Source organism: Megalops cyprinoides, chromosome 8 (genome assembly GCF_013368585.1).
Source record: "Megalops cyprinoides isolate fMegCyp1 chromosome 8, fMegCyp1.pri, whole genome shotgun sequence".
In the NCBI taxonomy this organism is placed as follows: Eukaryota; Metazoa; Chordata; class Actinopteri; order Elopiformes; family Megalopidae; genus Megalops; species Megalops cyprinoides.
In genome coordinates this window covers 7,577,689-7,599,937 of record NC_050590.1, presented here as the reverse complement: position 1 = coordinate 7,599,937, position 22,249 = coordinate 7,577,689, and the positions used below count along the sequence as shown (strand labels likewise).

Sequence of the window (22,249 nt, the reverse complement as noted above, 5' to 3'; positions counted from 1 at the left end):
TTTGCGCTAATAGAGCAATTGTGTCGAGTATGTATTAAATTGCACAGTATGACGTCGGACGGGGTCACCCTGTGTTCGGAGAACGAAGCACACTGTAAGAAATGAAGGAGATGAAAGAACTCAACAAGGTGCATTGAACAAAATGTACTGGAAGACTGAGCGAACTGCAAGAACCAAACGAGTGACTCAGCGAACCGAAAGAGCTGGATGAACAAATGAGATGGAGGCCCTGAACAAGAATCACTCTACGGTGTACTGATTCATTCAATGGCTGTACTAGTTCTGATATGCTACCTGGACAGCAGCCTGCTCCAACATTTCCTCCACTAATGTTCATTTGATTGTCACAGCCAGGGTGGTTGGGCTTCCTTGAACTTATTACCTCTGCCCCTTGAAAAATTTATAAACAAACATGACATTGTATGTCTAAATACCAAAATGGATTGCACCGTCTGTGTCAAATTACTCTACATTTATGCTGACCTTGCCATAAAATACTTACACAAATTACTCGGAGCATAGACATGTATGCTCGGCACAGTGAGGTAGAGTTGAATCAATTATAGTGTCTTTTCTCCTATGCTTTGCTGTTTTGCCTACCAAAACACTGCCACAAGGACACTGCTGTGATTTTTGTACTTGCAATGTTTTACATTTGTGGGACACATTCCGTATTCATGTACACATACCTTAATTATGAACATAGAAATAATTAGAATGCAATGATCAAGTGGAACAGGAGAGAGGCACTTGAAGTAAGCATCTGTCAAACTGTGGACTAAAAAGCATTAAACTTTGCATTTAAATCATATTTGTGCATCTGTTCATTCAAAAGACATTTAAAGCAATCCACTCACTTTACTGTTGTTATTATTTTGATGGGGGCCTCAGTCAGTCTACGATTTGTTCAATAAAAGCCATTTTTGGCAGTATTTTACAATGAATGAAGAGTCTGAGTGCCCCCTGTTGATACCTGAACGACTTACAATACGCCATATTGCGTATACGTGTCTGTGTGTGTGTGTGTGTGTGTGTGTGTGGTGCGTGTCCGTATCTGTGCGAAGTCGTCTGCGGGAAGGGTGTTTCGTGCCGTGGTCGGGGCTACCGTGCGATGCGCCGGTTCTTATCTCACCTTTGTTGTGTGCGATCTCTGCTCCCTGGATGAGAATGCAATGCCAGCAGCATGCACACGCTACGCTGCTGCTCCTCCAGGTTGCCAAGGTGGACGGACGCCAGGCCGGGGAATCCTTGGTCAGGACAGCCTGAGCTGAGCTCTGACTCGCTGCCTGGGGGTTTGGCTGCCCAGTTGCTTGGCTGCGGTGTTGCTGGCGGTTTAATGACTTTAGGTGCAGAGAGATGGGTCCTCTTTATCTAGCTCAGCACACCTGCATGGGTGACTTTTGTTTTCACTTGATAAAGATTTAGATTTCTGATGGTGGGCCTATATTATGCCTCTATGGCACAGGAGAGCAGGAAATAAAACATCCAACAAAACAATTTTTCCAAAGATCATATGATGTAAATTGTGAATTTTTCAAGAGATGCTGGAGGTACTCACTTGTTAATCCTATACACAAACAGTAAATGGTTTGAATGCATGTTCCATTGGAGATCTGAAGTCTGTGAGTTGGTGATGGTGTGGAAATATTGGGGCACAGCCATAATAAAATTTGGGACAAATGCACTAAGACCCACATCTGTGTCCTAGTGCACATCATACTGATGATAGTACAAATGCAGATTCTTATGGCATTATTTTCTGGGCTGTCAATACAAATTAAGAGCCAACAACACAGTGGGCTTACCAACAGTATGTCTGTCCTGTGATAATTAAAAAAGTCCCAAACAATATCTGTAGTTACAAATCAGCATGATCAGGGCTAAGCCAATGCTCTTCACAGTATATGTTAGCGCTTATTCCTTTTAAGTCTTGACTGTGAGTATGTTTAGATGTATTCAACAGTGGTATTTGTGATCATGTCAATGCAACTCAAGCGCATAACAGATTCCACTGAACCCCAGTCACCTTCTCTGTTTTCTGAACGAATGGTCTTCTCCTGCACTGAGGAGCAAAGCCGAATCTTAGAGAAATTTAGGAAAGCTGCCACTAGAGGGCGGGTTAACAGAAGGCAAACTGCAGCAGTGACTGAGAGCTGGGTTCACGTTTAGAGGCTTCGACAATACATCTCTCGACAACAAGGCCTTTCCCCCATCCCTCCACGCCTGGTCCAGTTTGCTCCCTGGGAGACATGCCCCTCTACCTCTACCTCCTGATGAACGCTGGTCCTGTGTGGTTCTGGGGAGTTGTATTTGTTGAGTGTGTGTGTGTGTGTGTGTGGGGGGGGGGGGGGGGGGGGGGGGGTGACAAGCTGTCAGAGTGTGGAGCCCATAGAATTTACTGAGCGTGGAGGAGTAGGAGGAGGGACAAAGGGAAAAGGCTTTCAGAGTGCAGAGCCCTTAGAATTTACGCAGTATAGAGGAGTAACTGGAGGGACAAGGGGTACATGCTTTCAGAGTGCAGAACCCATAGAATTTACCGAGTATAGAGGAGTATGAGGAGGCATCAGGGGAACAGGCTGTCGGAGTGGGGGCCCCACTGAGAACCAGACTCGGGGTCAGAGGAGAGGTGTCCCATGAGCCGAGCCTCTGGAAAGCAGCTGTGACCCCCCCCTCCCCCAAACCTCCCCCCCCAAGCCCAGACATGAGAGGGAATGGGAGGAAGTTCTGCAAGGGCTTAACGCAAAGCCTGGCACGTCAGGAACAGATACACATGGTTTGTGTGCCACATATATTTATCTGTGCACTCACAGTTCCAGTTGCCCTCCGCTTGTCATCACAGAGCTTGTGACGCTGCCACACTGTCAGATGTCTTCATTGTGCTGTGGTTGGGGAGGGGGGGGGGGGGGGGGGGGCGTGGTGGCAGCTGGGATTTCTGTTACTTTCTGCTGGGGCGGGAGTGTTTGAAGGTGTTCCGTCTGGAATGCGGAGTTGGGTGTGTTGTTTGAGGGGCCCTACGAGGGGAAAATGAGAAGGAGGGGGGTTTGTGGGGGGTGGGGGTGGGGGGGGGGGGGTGGGGCTACATGGGGGACTGACCTTTGGACAGTGCAGTCAGGAAGTTATGACTCAATTTTCAGTGAGAGCAGAGTGGGGGAGAGCTAGGGCAAGAGAGGGGGACAGAGAGAGAGAGAGAGAGAGAGAGAGGGAGAGAGAGAGAGAAGGAGAGAGAGAGTGGAGAGGAACCGCAGACTGCGTGCAGTGTGCAATATAAGTGAAAGGGCCCATTAATCAGCGAGGAAGACAAACAGATCATGGGTATTGCAGTGTGCCTGGTCAAAGGAAAAAGAACAAAAAAAAAAAACAATACTCCTCCAGTTATCCTGTGAAGGATTTTGGAAGCTGTAGACCAGCCCCCCCCCTACCCACCCCCAACCCTTCCTATGAACTTGCAATCGCTCCTTGCCCTACAGAGCTGTTCTGCACACCTCCTCCCATGCCCATTGCAGCTGACCGATAAAGACACAGAGGTCAGTGGTAGGGGTGTTGATATTCAGGATGTTCCCTATTAGGGCAGTGATACAGAAATGACCCTTGTTGGATAATGAAAGGAAAGTGCGTAGTGGAGGGAGGGGAAGTGGTGGGCCTTTTGTTTCATGGCACTGCCTCGAGCCTCCGCTCTTCCTGTTTGCATGTGCTATGCACACGCGCACGCATGCACACAGACGCACACACTGAGCATACATGCGCTCACACAGACATGCACACCATAGTAATACACACACACACACACACACAGGCACACAATCTGAGTGCACACAGACTGTCTGATCTGACTAAGAGAGTAAGGCCAGCTCGTGCTAACCCCAGGTCACTGTACGCTGCTTGAATTTGAGCCTTTTTTTGTTTGCTCAAATCTTCAGACTAAATGAATCAAGTACTTTGACTCAATGCTTATTATTATTACAGCAAATGAGATGATGAATAATAATGTCATAATAGAAACAGCCTCAAAAAAGCAGCCAGGTTGACAAAGTGGACTGTATGTGTTATCATAGTTCCTCCAGTGCTATGCAGAAGTCAAATGCTCCTTCCTACCCCTAAGTGACCCAGGAAAGGAGCTGAATAGCCAATGGCAACCAATTTTAGCCTGACCAGTTCTGGCCTCTTTTTTTGGCTCCGTCTTCAGTTACTTCAGTTGTTTCAGAAACATATTATTAGTGGAATTATTTTTGTGTCACAAAGGGGTCCTCTATGACTGCAGCTGAATGCCCCCCCCCCCCCCCCCCCCTACACACACACACACACACACACACACACACAACACCAGGACATGGGGAATGCACAATCACTCATATAAATCACCTTCTCCTTCGAGTGAAAGCATTTCACATGGGTATCACCAGCAAGACCCTGGTAATGATCCAGAATATCTCAACACTCCCAGACCAGAATTTATTAGTGGTTCAGGATCAGCTACAAGGCTAGTGCGGTGTAACGAGTTTTTAAATGAAAGCTGAAAATTATTAAGCTCTCAGGGAATTTTTCAGTCAAGGTTCAGCATTTATGTATGGGTGACTGGCCTCTGTCCTGTACACATTACTTGTATTGTAATACATACATTTGTTTTTGTGATGTGCAAGCAGGTTTTATATGTACCCTACCTTTCCATCTCCATCACGGGGTGTATTCAAAAAATAGTGTAAAATTGCCGGGTCAACTGGTATATTCTTTGGAGATGGGACCCAAGAACCTACAAAATTACATTTACATTTACATTTATTTATTTAGCAGATGCTTTTATCCAAAGCGATGTACTAAAGTACAAAATTACTTTGTTTCAGAGCAGCTCACCCTATGTGCAAATTCAAAGAGCAGTGCTTCTGAAATCTTTACGGGGTTAAAAACATTGGCAGGCTGGTTGTAAAGCAGTCCAATGTAACGGCAATGGAGGCTGTTGATTTAGGCCGGAGCGATGGAGACGAAGCTCCTTGTTTTAGCTCGGGGAATGCTTCTGATCATGGCATGCATTTTGTTTTAATCTGTGTTCTGCTCGCTGTTGATACGATGTGGTTTAAAACTATGGGAGGGATCCCGTGGTTCTGACCGGAGAACCAGTCAGTCACAGCTGAAATTCTAAACTAATTGACCACCCATACACTGCATTCCTGTTCTCCTTCTCTCCCTCTGAGAAACCTGAATGACCAATCCGCCAGCAGCACAGAGCACTTGTGTGATTAATGATACTTTCATTCTTTCCTCCAGCTGGGTCTTTTTCATAGTCCATGTACATGGCTTACATCAGGTCACTTGTATTGGCACCACTTTGCAACTCTGACTCCCAGCAGCACTGCTATATAGCAACCTGATAATGTCAGACTAACTGGGGAGGAGTTCTCCTTTATTTTCATCTTTTCTTTTTTCCCAAAAATAATTGAGAGAGAAAGAGAGAGAGAGGGAGAGAGAAAGAGACTACACCCTTTTTCTTTTGTGTGGGTGTTTTGCTTAATCTCAGATGCCAAATTGCATGTCTGCTGCATGCTGAAAGACTTCTGAATGCAATTTAAGGCCATTTATTTTCTTTTCTCTCACACGCAACAAAGGAAAATAGGGTTGATGGGATTATTAAACATGTGTCTACCCAGGGCATGGTCAACTGAATGATTCTCTCATCAAGTGTAAAGGTCAAAGGCCACTCTGAGGTCAAAGAATTCCAGATGTCATAATTTTCTTTGATTATGTTGATAATGACCTGAAATGGCTGATTACCACCTAAAATTACAAGTGATAAACAAGAGTAGTTATTACAGTATGTAAAAAAAATCAGTCTGGACAATAAAGTTGTGCCCAAGATCCATGTGGGCTGAGAGAACAAATTCTGGACTTGTGGGGACTGATTTCGAATGATAAATAACAAAATCTTTCTGTCTTTGATCTTTTCGGGTGGAGTAATGGATCACAGTCATCTAGCTTTTCTGTGTGTCCATGGGTTGTATATACATGGGCTAGAATGTGTATGTTGGATGGTTGTGCTGGGGGTGGTGAGCAGCTTTGGACCTGCAGAATTAGGGGGCCTAAACTTCTCCTATCATTTCATCTAAATCAAATTTTGGCTGAGAGGGGGCAGGGACATTCCTCACATTCCAGAAAATGAGACCGCGTTCCCAGATTTTGCCCCGCCTCCCTCTCCTTCCCCCTGTCCCCTCATTTACCAAGTGCCCCTCATCCCACAGATCCCGCAGCCCACTTTAATGATCTCTCTACACACTGCACTCTACAAGCCAAACCTATTAGGAACCTTACACTAGTCATTATAGATGGAGACCATGGGTAAGGTAAACTGGTTTACTTAAAATTATTCAGACATAATAATGGCTAGTATCAACATGGTGTAACATTCATTCTCACTGTGTAGTAGAACTGGTTACTGATTAACCAAAGGGAGGGACGTACCCCGCTAACTTTCAAGTAGGGAGACTAATCGCTAACCAACCTAATCCCGTAACTAAATACACAATAAAGCCCACACTGCATCTAAATACACAATAAAGCCCACACTGCATCTTCATAATCTGATACCTTTGATCCATCTAATCTGTTTCAGGGTGTTTTTTTGACAGTTTACCCTGTGATGGTTTCCTGACATATTCCTGACCAATATTGATCAACAATAAAATGATATGCCAACACTTAAAATAAGTGATCTTGCGTAAATGACCTTGTGTAACGCACATTCTCAAATGGAGTTAATCCCCCTCTCATTTTTCGTTAGACCAAATTCTTCTTCCTCTTTCATGGGAAAAACCCAGCAGGGAAGGGTGGTACATGACAGTGCTGAACTGAAGCCAAGCACAGACACCATGACATTACACCAGGGGTTCTGACCGGCAGCGCAGAAATCCACCCGAAAAGCAAGTGGGCCTGTATGCAAGCGCTGCAGCAGCCAGGAATTACCAAAAGCAATAGAAATGGTAACACGGGCAATCGATATCTTTGAGCTAACCTCAAGAGTGCAAATTCCCCCCCTCCGCCCACGGCCGTGTGCAGAATAAGTGGGAGCAGGGGTTCTCTGGCACTGAAGTCAGAGCGGCGGCCGAGCAGCTAGGGTCGGTTGTTATAGCAGCTTGTGGCTAAGCTGTTCCTGCCGGCCGGAGGAATGTTTTAATATGGTGACAAAACCATTCATTTACAGGCTCTTCCAGGGCTGAGGTCTCGCACCTGGGGCCCAAGCGTAAGCCCGGGGGAGAGACAGCTGTGTGCGAACGGCATGGCGTCGGCCCCGCTGGCTTTGATCGGCCGGCTCATGGACAGGCCTGAGCCTTCCGGAAACACGGACACATCTTGTCTGATGATTCGCGTGCACAAACCGAGAAATTCTATCAGTTTGATTTGCTGGTTGAGGAATGATTCCCTGTCTGTTTCCGCACATTGCGAGCAGTGAGTGAACCCTCTGTTCCCACTTGCAGAACTGGGCCACCCCTCCCAGCTTTTGGTGGTTGTTACGTTACTGAAAATTAAGGCACCACCAGCTTTGGTGGATATTACCAACTAGACTGGAGATTGGATTGAGTATCGACCATTTGCATCTTGTGAGAGGCTACGACTGGACCAGTTCTGGGCCAGGAGAAAATACAGAGGGGTCCAACTGCAATCAACAGGGGTGCACAAAATGGCAGATATAGACATTGCATTTATTGCATTATAGTTTAATTACGTTACATTACATTACGTTATGGGTCAGTGGACGGCATTGTAGCATATTGGTAAGAAGTAGGGCTGATAACCGAAAGGTTGCTTGTTCGAGTCCCCACTGGGGTACTGCTGCTGTACCCTTAGGCAGGGTACTTAACCCAGAACTGCTTCAGTAAATATCCAGCTGTATAAACATATAATGTAAAAACTGTATCTTATGTAAGTCGCTCTGGATGTTACATCTGCTAAATGACAATAATGTAATGTAGCCTAATTACAAGAAAATCACAAGCAAAACACAGAGAAAACTCATGAGAAAGGTCATTCTAAGGTATGATCATCAGGTTCTCTCAGCAGTGAAAATATTGTCTATCAAACATCCACCAGAGGAAGACGTGCAACTTCTTATCTGTGAATGTTTTAGTATTAACTTAATTCAGGCCTGTGTTACAGTTTAGTATCAATTTTATGGAGCATGTCCATTTTTTTAATTTCATAAGGTCTCTCCTGAAGCCTGCAGTATGTTACAAATGCTTTATAATCGGCGTTTGTGTCTTCAGGGTGTAGACTATACACAGCGTTTCTTTGACAGCTGATGTCATCTGACTGTTCACTTGCATTTTCCACTGTGCATGCAGTGATACGGAGCAGCCCCTTCCAAAAGCACTGAAAATTGATTATGCAAGGGATTATTTGTACTGCCTCAGTGCTCAACATCAATCATCTTATTTTGTCATCAGACCTTGAATCACTGTGTCAGCTCTCAGAACGCTGTGATCCATGACAGTCACACACAAATCCGCTCATCCTCCTGAAAATACAACTCATACGCACTCGACTCATACGCACCTCAGAAGTTACATTGAAGGCCCCGTCTTTCCTGGCATGACTCAATGCATTTCATCATAGCATACATTACTCTATTTCACTTTTTAAAAATGTATTTAGCACATATGTACACTGTATTTTCTCACACTTCTGCACTTCTAAGAATAAAAAAATAAACAACCAAACAAACAAAAAAAAAACCCAGAATGTTAATGTGGCAGTGGTGATTTCTGATGCCATGTGGTTAGCTCCTCTACTTATTGCAGACTTTGCTGCCAAAATGTTTCTGCCCGGGGCTGGAGACATGGCGGAAGTTGCAAGCACAGTTTCTCACTGCTCCAGTCGTGGGCCGATGGATGATTCGTGCCAGAAATGGCAGCAGCATATTTTTACAAGAATGCTTTCAAGATCTTAACAACTCCTATGCATGTGTTTGACAAGCTGTTTCTGGATGGTTATCAGGCAGATCTCAATCGTACGAGTCATACAGTACACCTTCCAGTCATGACATGTTTGGAAGTTTGGGATGAGAAATGCCTGATAACCTCAGCAAAAGGCGCTCCAGAGAGAAAAATTAAAAAAAAAAAACAAAAAACAAAAGCAGAACTGAACACTGGAGACAACAAGTAACTTTAAAGGAGATCTGAAAAGAGCACTTTTCAGAAGTTAAGATGTAATAAAAGTCTAGCTGTATAGGATAATAGAAGAAGGCCATAGAATCTACGGAAATGTAATTTGTAATATGTAACTGTAATTTGTAATTTTTCTTTTCTTTTTTGTAAGCATAAATTGACTGAGATTCATGTGCTGACATCAGTGATGTGAAGAGCTCTGTGTTGTGCTGGCCAAATGTGAGGGATGTTGTAATGTAATGTAATGTAAAGTTTGAGCAGGAGCTGAAGCTTCAACAACCACTGTGAGGTGATTATGAGAGCTGGAGAACTCTTGAAACAATATTATTAATTGCACAGTTACATTTTATTTGTTATTTCAGTGATAATAGAGAGAGAAGGCATCTAAGCTTCATTGTTAAAGTGTCTGTACACCTCCTCCTTGATTAAAAGAATAAGACTTATCTGTGTTTATCCTTCTCCAAGACCCTACTGGGTAGAGTCGGGGATGTTGGTGGATGTGTTGTGGAAGGGCTGAATGTGCGTTGCTAAGGCAACAGGGCAGGCAGGTTTTGAGTAATGAGCGCGGGGCCGGGGTAGAAGCTGTCTGCTCAGTGTTCCGGGTCCTGACAGAAATGGACAGGCCGGCCCGGGCCCGGCCCGCGCAGAGCCGTCACTCCAGCCACCTGCGCCCTGCAATTATCACCGGCGCTCGGGCCGGCCAGCGATACGCCATACAGGCCCAATTAAAAGCCCTGCACGTCCCCCCTCCAGCCAGCCATCACTAACACTCCCGAAAGCCTGACAAGGCTGCCTTTTTCCCCCCTTTGCAAATCTCTAATTAACAGCAGTGGTTTGCGGTGCGGGCCTGGGCTGCGCAGAGCTGCTGAAAGGGCCAAGGACTCCGGTCGGGTAATCAGCTTAAATACAGGTTTATTTCCTGCCCTCTGTGCACTGCCGCTTCCAGCAGAGATCGCGTTTTCGTTTTTTTTTTTTTTTTTTTATCTGTTTATCTCCAATTTCCTCTGACTTGTAATGTGTTTCACAGACACACTGTCACCTCCACTTAAAGAAGGGCCTGCAGCCCCTGCCGCTCAGACATGTTCAAAGCTCTGATTAGAGTTGATTTTGGCAGGATGTGGCTCTCAACAATATCCCTGTCCGTTTCGTTACTTCTTCACCACCAGCTCACCGTCCACATTGTACCAGACAATTAATGCTCAGTAGTTTGGCGTACAAATAGTAGCTCATATTGCAAGTGCTTTGGAAATAGGTGGCATGAGCAGATTTAACTAACAGAAAGGATGCAATCAACTGGAACTTAAAAACTTTTTTGTATTGTGGAACGACATTTTTTTCGTTCCTGTGTCTAAGACAACAGCTGATATATATATATATATTTTTTTGTTCGAATAAGAAACGCTGCAAATGACACTGTTTAATGACTTCATTACAGGAAGCGGGATTAACGGGGCTGTGTGTTCCTGCAGCGAGAAGTGTGCAAGGTAAAGGAATTTCCCTTTAGCGGGGAGATGTTATTGTTGGAATCCTGAGCCTGGCCCGTGAACCTGGTGTGAATTCCCTGGTGCGTGGCTGCGCTGTGATGCAGCCCTTGGGTCTCCGATTGTGGAGAATTATGTCATTGTCGGAGTTTCGACTCAGGTTCTGCTGCAATTAAGGCTTGATTAATCGCAAAAACAGATCTTTTGTTACCTACAGAATCGGTGCCCACTACTCACTGCAACTGCAGTTTCAACAGTTGCCTGTGTTCAGCTGAAATATATGCCCCCCCCCCCCCCCCCCCCCCCCCCCCCCCCCCCCCCCCCCATTTCTTAGCTCTAAAATTATATTTCCCAAAACTAAATGAAGAAAGTTGGTGCTTATCTTGAGGTATGTCATAGCAACCCCTATGGGATTAAAAATAGTCAAATCAGTGCAACATTATCAAATTTCATGTAAATAGTGTTTAAAATTGTTGGGTTATTAAGACAAATATGAGATTATTGAAGTACTACATAGAGTGAAAGTGGTTCCAAACATTTGGAAAATTAAACCTGCACTCCATCTTCCTTGCAACATACCTCTACCCTGTGGGAAAAAAAAACAGAAAATGAAACAAATACCCATATTGCCCACACCTTTTAGAGTAAGGTCAACCATTTCACACCTTTTAGTGTAAGGTCAACCATTTCAAAACATCCCTTGTGACAGGAGTTCATCTACTCAAAATAGATTACAAGAAACCTCTAGCCCTTATTGCTCTTTTATTGTTTATGTTTTCATGTACATTTATGAGAAAACGTTCGTGTCACCCGCAGGTCTGAGCGCAAAAGCTGCCAGGCGGTATTGCGAGACCTGGGGAAAGTAATGACGTCCGGCCTCGCGCCCCGTCCCCTCACCGGCCAGGCCTTTGAAGTGGTCACGTCGAGCGGGCGTTCCAGCCGGGATTCCGAAAAGTCTATTTTTCTCATGAGAAACGACTAGCGGCTGCAGCTACAGGGCTGTGAGTGGCGCCATGCCTTCTTTCAGATTCAACGAAAATATTGTACAAAGAGGCGAAATAGCCAGAAGACAGATTTATAGTTACGCAAAGGCTAGCAAAAACATCAGAAAATCCTTCAGAGGAAAAAAATGCCTATCATATGAAAAACAGACCTCTGTCTAAGCTGGTCCATCAACATTATAGCGCAAGGAGAAAGAGGACCGAAATGTTTTCCAATAAACGATATCTCTGTTAATTGAACGGCGCAGTAAAGGTGTTGATACATTTGCCTCCTTCTGCCCTATTGAGTTGAGTTGATTTATTACCTCGAGGTTTTCAACGAGCTGTCTGCTGAAATCTATCAGCTTTGGCTTACAGTTTCCGTAGTGCTCAGAGAGTGAGCTGCTCCGTTAATGACCCTTCAGAAGCCGGGGGTGAAATGTATCAGCAGTAGTTGTTGTGTCTGGCTGCAGCGGTTCTCTGTAGTCTTTCTGCGTAGAAGAATCTCCCAACAACGTAAACAGTGGAAAGAAAGAGAAACACTTGTCCGTCTTTAGATGTGGGTCACGCTTTATTCAAAAAAAAAAAAAAAAAAAACTCACATAGCAATGTTTGATTCAAATAAATCAGCCATAAAAATCCTTTCTTTTTTATTGTCGGGAAGGAAATCAACTACTTTGATTTCGCTCCAAACAACACCCCTTGTAAATATTCATTACAGCTTCGCCATGGTGAAATATTTACTATATCCTAACTGATTGAATTCTTAATGCGCTCTCGTGGTAGTTTTTGTTTGGATTAATACATCATAGCCCAACACATTTTTACACGTCTGATCCGCATCTACTTTGTTATGTGTAAACTTTAGAATGCCCTTCTTGCAACAATATTTTAGTACACTCCTCTATGTGAACTGTTTATAATCTTCTGTCTAGATGTCCAGTTCCCCAGCCTTGACGCTTTCATTCAATTGCAGCTCCAGTACAGCGAGCAAACGTTACTTCGGGTACTCCCCAAGTATTTTGACAATCATGCTAAGATACTAGTTACAACAAAACACAGCGCAAGACAGTAAGAAGTAAAACTGAAGCGGTTGAAAGTTAGCGGTGGAGACATGTCTGGCCAGTAGAGGGCGCTGTTTGTTCAGATGCATCGAGATACAAGGGGAATGCAATAACTTGTAAGAGGAGGGAGTGTTTCTTGGACTGAATGAATGGAGAGCTCGATTTCAACCACAGTTTCAGATTGAGCATTTAGAACAACAACTTGCATGTTCCAGGCAAATATATACACAGACGGAGGACTAATTAATACTAATTCATGACTAATTAATTCAAGGATTTATTATTAAATGGACAGAACTCTCGCGTCTTAGAGTCTGTTATCTTGTATTGGCTTCTCAAATATTAAATGTCAAACCTCACCGAAAGACACGTCTGACCCGCTTCCCCTGCAGCCATAAACTCTTTGTCTCTGATGCCACATTGACTACTTCGTACACATATCACAGATATTCTATTATGAATAGATACACAATTCCCGCGTTCCTTCTCTCCGTCCGGGTTTCGGGTGCTGTCTGCGTTTATACGCTGACTAAGGATGTTCTTTTTGTAGACCCCCTCCCATCAAGAATGGCCATAACAAACCAGCAAATCAGAACATTTGAAGCATCGAAAATGAGAGCCAGAAACCCCAGTTAAATTTAATCCTAAATTTAATGCAGAATAAGTGTAATAATTTGGGGGTTTGAATGGTGTTATGGTCACACACGCTGGTCTTGTTAGCCTGGCCTGACACTGATGCTCGAATAGAATGGAATAGATACTTGAAAAGAACTTAGCAGATACACATACACTTCTGTTCTTTTGTGTCGGAAGTCGCTCTGGATAAGACCGTTTGCTAAATGATAAATGTAATTATATAAAGAATAATGTAACAATGTAATGCAATGTAATGTAGGAGCCAGCAGACAGGTTTAAGTATGTAAGTAACTAACTCGTGGCTCCTGTCTACCTCTGGTGGTGTCTTTGATGGGTAGGAAAAGGTCGTCTCTTTTTCTCCCCTTTCCAAAGTCGTGGCAGGACCCGCGAATGGGTGCCAACTTCCCTCGCCGACCGCAACAGCATATGATCACTTTTTTTTTTTACTGTGTGCAGTAAATGATGTCACGCATCACAGCACCACCGTTGCATGCCTCCATAAACCCATGGTTGTAGGTCCCATATCTTACTAACTTGCAGCTTGTCAAAGTAGGACCAAACGAACAAACGCAGAAATGAGAACGTATGGGTACCTTTATTTAGCTACCGATAGGCCTACCTGGTTTCTCTTGACTCAGGCAATGTACAGGTTTCACTCTTCATACTTCGTGTCAACGAATTAGTCACGAGAAAAATCCCACTAGGCAGTTATGAACAGAAGATCATAGTTAACTTGTTAATTAGTATTACAAAGGGAAAAGGTTACATAAATCACCGGCAAACGTTAAGCCGCTATCTAGATAACACATGAACATTTGAATGCTTTACTGACACAGTCCCATTAATAGAAAAAAGGTGAATCTGCACGTGTGCAATAAACATTCGAAATTCCACTGTAGTCGCAAGTTTTTCATTAGTCAGCTGACCAGCTACCCTCGAATTTGCGTTTATACAAGGAAAATAAAAGATATTATTCTATAATAATACAATTAGGCTATACAAGCTGTAAAATCAAAGTCAAGGAGTTATAACAAAGAATGATGAACAGACTCCAATTATCATTAGTTAGCACCAGGGGTTAGATTAGACCAAAATAATAATGACACAATAATGCAATAATGACACAAATGTTTAAAAATCAATAATTAATTTAACTGTCTGTAAAAATTTGAATTTCTTTCAAAGAGAGCCGTTAAATGGATAAAAAAAATTCCTGAATAGATACACAAAGATATTTTCTAAAATACGTAATTCTTTGTGATTGTATGATTTTGTATGATATTTTTTTTCCTGTTGAAAATTCACCAGTTTGTTCTGGTATCACCGTTTTAATCTTTATTGGCGCAAAGAATTTATGCTGATGGAGACGTGCATCCACCACAGATTAACTCAAACACTAGCGAACAATATTAACTCCTTTTAACATTTCCATTTGCCGACAGAATCTTAAGATTTCCAACGACTCTTGTCTCTAATGACTCTAATACACAAAACAACTTCAACTACGTTTTTGCAGTTCTGAAGAGTTAATGCAAGTAAGATAATGGTCTATCTACCACACGCCATTCATAGCTATTCGTACTCTGTGGTCATTTGAACGCGTAGTGCTGGTAGTAATCACATACACACAGCCACATGCAACATCACATTCCATCACTGCCTTAGCCACGTCTGCAAACTTGTGCAGTCGTCTGCGATGGTGGTATAGTGGTGAGCATAGCTGCCTTCCAAGCAGTTGACCCGGGTTCGATTCCCGGCCATCGCAAATTGTTTTTACTTTCCCCATTTGCATGCAAATTAAACAAAAATCCCGCGGCCGCACGTGGCACGGTGTGAGTGCGCAGCTGGAATGAGAACACTAGGAAATACACGCTCCATTTACTATTCTCTCAAATTACATTTTTACATTTTTTTACATTTACAAATGACGCATTGTGGTATAATCGCTAAAATGCATTCTCTGAACTTTCATGGGAATATGTCCTCCTTATCCCCCTGACCCCCAAACCTATGTCCATGCATATACATGTCATGTTTTTAATAGTTAAATTTGGACATACTGGATGGAGTCACAGTGCACATCTGATGTACCCTCTTGTGTTGCCACCAGGAGGAAAAATGCTAGATTGAACTGCACCTCTGATAGTTCAGTAAAGTAAAATAAAATTAAAACAAATCATCATCTTGCCTTACTATTCTAAAGTTTTGACACTACGTGCCCACACATCTTAAAGCTACCCCTCATTTCCAAAAGGTTTTTGAACACATGGTTGTGGTGAAAAGCAGGGTAGTTTCTGGGTTTTTTTTTAATCTGGCTCTGCTGTGGTGAGTGACCATTAAAGAGGGCCTTTGACCACTTGCAGAGGACCTGGTGATGGACCCTAAGATGCATCCAGTGGATGCTGGAAACCCATCGCATTCCTGTGCTCCTCTCACAATCGCTAACATCTTAGCATCTTCTTTCCCGCTCTGGTGAAACTGTCCAAAAATCATCGCCAGGGCAGACCCCTGAGTTTATCTGCTTCCGAACACCGGAGATGTCTTTATCTTAAGCCATTTGCCTCCGGTCTCTCTGGCATATTTTTGAAACTAAGCACATTTTTATGCAACCAGTGCTGCCCCTGCGTAGCTGCTGCCTACATTTTTATGTGACGAGTGTTTTTTATGGTCCTCATTGTTTTTGTTGGTTTTTTTTGGGGGGAGGGGCAGGGGCTTAAGTATTTAAGGAGTATTATATGGTAGAAATTTATACTACTCAGTGATTCAGAACAGATTTTATTGCAACGATATTACAGTATTACAGTGTCTACCATTGCGGAATGGTGTCACAGAGAAAGGTATGCTGAATAAATTTGCACATTTCAAATGTATGGGAGGAGACTCAAAGATTGATGACTCTTCTGGTTAGGGCGAATGCCTTAATCTGTGGACGGAGAGATTTCCCTGGTGTTGCTAGTGGGAGTTTGAGGGGAAAACCAATAGACCGGGGTTTCCTCTCACTGGCTCTCCCGGGCTGGAAATGTGGATGTAGCACATTGCTCTGCCTGTTCCCCTGAAACCCTGTGGTTTCACACTGGAATCTTACGGTCCCTCTGCCAGTGGAGTGATGACCACGGTCTCAGAGGGAGCCTGTTACCATGGAGATCCGTTTGCCCTGCCCCGTTGCCCCCAAAGAGCACCCCAAATTGTAACGTTGGGTGACAGGGAGCTGTGGAAACCCTTTGAGGATAGTGTGGTGGACAAGATGACAAGGGAAGTTTTTTTTTCGGTGATTTTGACCGAATCGGTGGACAAGGTGTGGTGCTAGGATGGCTGTCCCACCAGAGATCAGCTCCGTGATGCGGAGCATCAGCTGGGCGGCTAGCACCCTGGCAAAGTTCAAGGACGTTTAACGCTGCGTGCAACCCGTCGTTCCTTAACCGCCACTGTTGTTTTCTGAACGCAGGGATTATTTCAGCCCCCAAGAATGTGCTCTAAGTCTCTAAGCCTCCAGCCTAGTCTGTGGAGGGAGGGAACGAGGGAGTGGGGGAAAGAGATCGCCTGGTGTTTCTCAAGCCCGCCCTCGCCTGGCAGGGTCTCTTCTAGGGACTGGGGGTCTCCAGGGGTCCCTCTCTCACTCTGCCCCTGAATATCCCTCTTTCACTCTCTGTGGGGTGAGAGCAGTTTTGGATGAAATTTCAGCAGGGGATGAGGGAATGGTTTTTTGGAGTTTAGCACCTTTTTTCTTAAAGAGGCTAAATAAATGACTTCTTCTCCTAATGCTCTAATTGGCCGTGGTTTGATGATCAGGTATCGCTAGCCTTCGGGGCTGAAGCACCTCCTTGTTTTTTGACTGCCCGATGAAAGGGTCGGTCTGTGCTTGTTTTTTTTTTTTTTTTTAAAAAAGGAGAAAAATCGCTTAGTCGCAGTCTGTCAGCATTGACACTTTTCCTCTGAACTCTGCCACTTTCCACAGGAGCAGTAAAGCCTAGTTACACACTTTCAAATCTGGCCTGGTGGGGCCCCGCAGTGTGGTTCAATCAATCACTCAGATTTTATTTAAAATACGTTCATTTTAACCCACATGAGTTGACTGTCACGGAAGAGAATCACAAGAGCATATTTTAATAGAATCCATGCAATTTATGAATGTAAGTGGATATCATATGACAGGACGAACAATGGCACTTTACCAACAAAGAGAAGTCACAAACACAAATAGTATTTTAAGCAATTTGCAGAGTTCAGACTATCCTGACCCGGGAATCCAGATATGGAATTCCCTAGAGTGCATACGTTAAAGTATTGTACGTTTGATTCACTGTTGAGGGGATGAAAACCACAAAAAACACCTCATAAGTGAGTAAAAACAGCAGTTGTGGCAACAAAATATATGAATCAAGCCTGTTTTGTCTTTTTGGTGGGATTCACTTCACCTTAAATACACTCATCAGCTATAGATGCACAAACTACACAATATCATCACAAAGTATTATCAGTCATTGGCACTTAACAAATGGAAGAAATTTGCCCCAAATTCCAGAATATTGCATCTGCCCCAGGTTCCAGAATACCATTATACAGTAGCCAGACTCACTTGCGTTTCAATAGGACATGGGCAGTCAAGACTGAGGAGTGGGCCTTGGTATGGATCATGCTTTTGGTCTCTCAGGTCTTCTAGTGTGTTATGGGAGATGGAGGAAGTGGACTTTCGGGGGGTTTAGGTTCAGGGTCATGTGTACAGAGGTGAGGCCAGAGCATGAACTCTACCCTCAGAGCCCATCCAGGTGTTAAAGACATTGAGGAGGAAGAGGGGGAAGCAGTGGGGAGGAAGTGGTTCAGATTCATTATTGAACTTCCACTTTTTTCCCCTCAGCACAGAGAGGTGACAGGCATGAAGGCACATGGGCATCACAAAAACTGGGGAAAAGCAGGAGAGATGGAGATAGCACACAGTGGGGATCTCAATCATCTCAACAAACAAAACAAAAAAAGAAAACAACCAGACAAAAATGTCACTTACAAAGATAAATTGAGTATCAGTCACTTTGTGGTTGATAGGCTGACATAGTATCAGCCACTAGATAATTACTCTGATTTATGTTATTTTTTCCCCCAATCCTCTTGAATAAGTGGTATTTTTTTCCAGGCCTTTTAATCCTTTCCAGAGCAGGTCCATCGTAAATCAGTGTTGGTAAACTGAGTGAATTATCAATGAATCAGTCAACTGGCAGGCTGGGCCTCAGTCCAGGAAGAGTGTTGATTTACGATGTTGTATTTGCTTGCATTTTGGAAAAGAAACATGAGCTCATTTTTGAAGGAGGGGCCCTGGATTGTTTTATGTCAGTCTTCTGTGGTTTGCTTTAAAATTCATTTGGGCTGGTGATAAAACATAACTAAGCCAAATTCAGTAAACAACAACCCTTTACAGTGTGGGACATGTTGAGTTATATATGCTTACAAAAATTTACAGAAGAGAGCTAGTGTGTACATGTGTGTAAGAGAGAACATGTGTATGTTTTTAAACTGTGTGTGTTTGTGTGCGAGAGAGAAAGAATGTGTACATGTATGAGTGATAGGAATAGTGTGCGTGTGCATGTGTGTATGACAGAGAGTGAGAGAGAAAGTGTGTGTGTGACTGTGTGTGTGTATGTGTGTGCATGTGTATATGACAGAGTGAGAGAGAAAGTGTGTGTGTGACAGTGTGTGTGTGTGTGTGCATGTGTGTATGACAGAGAGTGAGAGAGAAAGTGTGTGTGTGACAGTGTGTGTGTGTGCATGTGTGTATGACAGAGAGTGAGAGAGAAAGTGTGTGTGTGTGTGTGTGTGTGTGTGTGTGTGTGTGTGTGTGCGTTCATGTGTGTATGACAGAGAGTGAGAGAGAAAGTGTGTGTGTGACAGAATGAAAGAGAGTGTGTGTGACAGTGTGTTTGTGTGTGAGAGCGTGTATGCGTGTGTATGTGTGTATGACAGAGAGTGAGAGAGAAAGTGTGTGTACAGGGAGGCCCTCCCTTGCTCCAGGCTCCAGCCTAGAGGCAGGGTGCTTCCTCTCCAGCCTGCTCTCACGGGCCGTCCTGCTGTTTACAATACCTCCCATTCAGCCCGTCGCTCCTCAATGAAACGGCTATTTATAGAGCCGTTACTTCCGTGCGCATAGAGTCATCCTCTTGTTCTGAATGAGGCCCGCTGATTTTGACAAGGTTAGCTGGATTAAACCTCATGGGCTGAGGACTCAAGGACAGAGCACGGCCCTGTAGAGGCAAGCGGTGCTCTGTGAGTTCATTCAGTTCTGTGATATATCCCTAGTGCGGCTCCCTGTGAGGTCATTCAATGTGGTGACCTATCCCTGGTGAGGTTCTTTGTGAGGTCATCCAGTGCGGTGACCTATCCCCGTGCTCTGTTTTCAGTTAAGATTCAAATGTCTGGTGAAGCTCCTTTAGACATTTATCTGAAACTTTTCCCTCATGTGACAGCACCACACAGACAAGCACCATAGATAAATCAGTTCTAGAGAAAATATGAAAAATATGAAAAATATGGGTCCATTGTAGTTAGTGAGCTTTATGATGTGTAGCTGAGCAGTGATTTTGACAGCCCCGTTCTGTGAATTTATCAGATGTTCCCAGCTCTCCCCTGGCCAAACCCTCCCCAAATATAAAGACTGAAAGTTCACCATGAACTAATGAGAGTGGCTGCTGGATAGGGAGAGAGGCTCGGCTCCAAAAACAAGGATGAAAATTGACTGACGAACGAGAAAACAGTGAGCTCATTGTTGCGCGAGCGTGTCAAAAAAAAAAAAAACCCGAAATTCAGTTTCCTCAAAGATCCGTTATTCTGTCAAGCGCCCCGATTGCTAATAACCTTCAGCTGACTGTTGAGAAAATGTTTTCATAGAAGCCTTCACAGCTAAAAAAAAAAATAAAAATTTCCTCCGTCCTTGATGTCGTTGCATGCATTTTTTTTTTTTCTCCTCTCCGTCTTTGTTTTGGTTCTGCTCTGTGTCACGGCGTTTCCCACACAGCGCGGCCCGTGGCCCGCCGGGCGCGCGCCATTGTTGTGCGTTCCGAGCTGGCCCCTCTTTGAACCTGTGCGGCTCCAAACACGTCTAAGTGCTCTCGGCCGGTCACAAGCCCGGGGAAAACAATGCTGGGACAGGAAGGAGCTCTCCAGTGACTGCTAGCGCAATAGCTGTACTAAAGGGGAAGGGGTTTTTTTATTGTACGGGGAAGGGGGGGGGGGGGGGGGGGCTGAGGACTCCATTAGAGCTCAATTATCTTTGAACCTGAAACAGAGACGTAAGCAAAGGACTGTCAGTCACAACTCCCCCTCCCCCTCCCCCCAACCTCTTACACCCTCTACACACACAGCGCTCTCCTTTCCTGCAATGCTGCAGAGAATCCCTTCTCTTCCTCCCAGCTTGAGTTCGTGGAATTGTGGTGACTTCATCATGTTCCGTCCCTTCGCCGTGGATATGGTGTTCCGCGTTCTACCCCCCTCTGCCGAAGACCAGGTCTAACGCTGCTACTCCATAAACTGCAGCTCCAGCCAGCACAGAGCATGGGTCTCTCTCTCTCTCTCTCTCTCTCTCTCTGAACTTCCACACGTACCCCTTTCCTGTTCTCTCATTACTCTCCTAAGCTGCTGATTTATGCGCTCTAGAGTCCTGGCTGGCCGTCGGCTCGGTATCTCTCAGGAAAAACACGGTCGCTGTGTGGTCGGGATAATGCGCAAATCAAATGCCAGTGTGGTCGTGTTTGGACGACTTAGACAAACTGCATGAAGCAAAGTCTTCTAAGTCGCGTAAACAGTGGGGCTTATATGCGCAGTCCTCAGTCTCTCACGGTCATGTCTGGTGTTGGGCCAGACAATCCCTCTCAGGACCAGCCAGGAGAAAATACTGAAGTTTCTCTGCTCCTTCTCCCAGACAAACAGCCTTTCAATCAATACCAGGCCCCAACACCTGGTCTGCCTGTACAGTTCATTGAGATCCTATATTCCCATTCTTTTCAGCAAAGAAAACACAAAGAAACAGGGTATACACCTTTTAGCACATCTTAGCACTGGCATTTTCAGTCATGTAGGACGCATCTACGAGAAAAGACAAGTGTGTGACGTGACATGCCAAACATTTTTAAAAGGGACTGCTAATGTTTGTTGACTTGTCACGTGCTTGATACTCCCAACTAATCACTTTGCCAGCTTCTTTTCAATATTTTTTTTTTCAATTCACTTACTGAGTTTTTGTAGAAAAAAAAACTTGAAATTAATTTTGAGCTCCAATTAGATACACACGTTAAGTGATGGGTTTAATAATTTTCAGTGCTTCGTTTAAAGCGCCATTTTAAATGAAACCCCTAAATCAGTGTTTCCAAACCTGGTTCTGGGAAAGCCCCAAAGGAATTTTTTTTCCAACCGAGCTGTGAAATAACAAGTTATGACTGAGCTTTTAATTAAACATCTAACCTGGAATTGATGTCAACTGTCAATCATCTGCTAAAAGTCACTTGTAAAAAATGTGTGAGAGGTGTTAATGCAAAAAAAGACAAAGGCAAGATATTCCTTCAATTGAATACTCTTAGTTTTGTATGGGTGTGTGGGTGTGCGTGTGGAGGAGGCTTTTTAAGTTGAACTTCTAGTTTTTCCAACCACATTGATTGGCCCTTAGTGGGCTACCTGCAGTTACAGTTTAATTTTGATTTCAAATCTTTGATTATACACTGGGCACCTAAAGGATCTCTACTAAGATTGAAACATATGTATATCACAAAATAACCAAAAAAATAACGATAAATAAACAAAAAATAAACTGACAAAATGCTTTATCTTTGTATTTTTTTCCACAACCACAAACACACCTCCAACTACATATCTATTACACACTGCCATTCAAGTCACAGTAATCCTTTTAGATATGATATAGCAGTGGTTCTCAAACTTTTTTCAGGCAATCCATATTTGTAAAA

General features: G+C 43.9%; 1 non-coding gene across 1 annotated transcript; it reads left to right on the top strand.

The window, feature by feature from the left end:
* Window positions 1-15,000: 15,000 nt before the first annotated feature.
* trnag-ucc lies at window positions 15,001-15,072 on the top strand. Its single transcript has one exon. It is a non-coding gene; the product is annotated as a tRNA-Gly (tRNA).
* The last annotated feature ends 7,177 nt before the right edge of the window (window positions 15,073-22,249 follow it).